This window comes from Sinocyclocheilus anshuiensis, unplaced genomic scaffold (assembly GCF_001515605.1).
Source record: "Sinocyclocheilus anshuiensis isolate Anshui unplaced genomic scaffold, SAMN03320099.WGS_v1.1 scaffold96, whole genome shotgun sequence".
NCBI classification, from domain to species: Eukaryota; Metazoa; Chordata; class Actinopteri; order Cypriniformes; family Cyprinidae; genus Sinocyclocheilus; species Sinocyclocheilus anshuiensis.
In genome coordinates, this window is record NW_015554094.1 from 585002 (window position 1) to 586695 (window position 1694).

The window sequence follows — 1694 nt, forward strand, 5'->3', positions numbered from 1 at the left end:
GCGTAAACATAAAACCATGTCTGCATTTGTGAACGAAGAAATGACAAACAACAAGTGCTACTCTACACTGCGAAACACACAGCGCCTTCACGACATGGCAGCGGCGGCAACAACAATACTACAGCGAGAATAAAAGTTACACCTTCTTTCTTTGCGTGAACATTTGGGTGGCGTTATGCAAATCTTCCCACATCGTGACGTAGACATGTGGGGGTGTGTTAGAACGAGCCGTTTTAGGTAGGCGTGGCTGACTCTTAACTTTTATAAAGAATATCTCTTTGGATTTGAGACTTTAGTCTTTGCAACTTTACAGATCTTCTTTATGCACCAAGAGCTTGTAACACTCCAAAGAGAAAGGAAAACTTGAAATCGCATCATATGACCCCTTTAACAATAACAAGCACAGGACGTACTGCCTTATATTAAAACAAAAATAGTACGTGAAACAACCCATTATGCTGAACGAATGGATGATATGTGCAGCGTGATTGTGTTGAATCTCTGCTCGCAGAACGGCATCACGGAGGTGAAGGTGGAGGAGACGGCAGACGGGCACATTCTTCACCTGCAGGCGGAGGATGTGCTCATCCAGCTGGAGGAAGACGCCACACACATCAAGAAATTTGTTTCTGGATTGTTTCAGTAGCATCAGATGTCAGAGTTGAGATTATAAATGCAGGATTTTTTAAATGCTTTAAATTTGTGGGATTTTCAGTGAATTAAATCATTAATTCAGATGCCTTGGCAATGTTGTTACTTTTAACAAATCGCAGAATAAAAGATAATAGCCACACACTGGGTTATTATAGTTAACTAAAGCACAAATAAATAAACAAAAATGATAAATATAATTTTTTTTTAAATTTGCAATTAGGGCTGCACGATAAATCGCATGCGATATTTAACGCGCATCTTATCAGTAAAGCCGGTTTACCGCTGATTACAGAACCGGCTCTCTGACAAGATGCGCGTTAAATATCGCATGCGATTTATCGTGTAGCCCTAATTGCAATTAAAAATGACTGAAACTAAAATTAAAGTGAAATGGGAAATATATTAAAAAATAAATTTGAACAAAAAATACAACAGTACAGCATATAAAAGATACACAGGATTATTATAGTTAACCTGACCAAAAACACTAAAATAAAAAAATGCAATTTTAAAAAATGCCATTAAAAATAACAAAAACTTTAAAATTAAAAGGAAATCGAAAATATATATTAAAAAAATATTTAAATATGAATAAAAATTACAATAGTACTGTATGTCATTTAAACTAAAATAGCACTGGCCACACAGTCAAAACATACTTAGATATAGGTTAGATTATCCACTTTCAGTCATGCTTTGATTAATGAGATTTCTCACTTATCTTACATCATTTCTCATGAACACTAAAAGCTTGTTTTAAATCATCTAATGACAAATAAGGGTTATACTCTACCGATGACCTTTGACTCAGAGAAGTGCGTCTACAGAAACTGTTTTAAACTGCCTGAATGTCACTGCATTAGATAACAACGACATGAAGCTCCTACATGTAAGATAATGAAGAGCGAGCACAAGAAATCATTTAATTCACTAAAGGAAGTGTACAAGCAGCTGCTTACCTCTCTGTGCCAGCGGCCTCCACCTCCACACTTACTCCATATCATCTCTTATGCAATAGCTTGAAGATTATATGAGTTAAA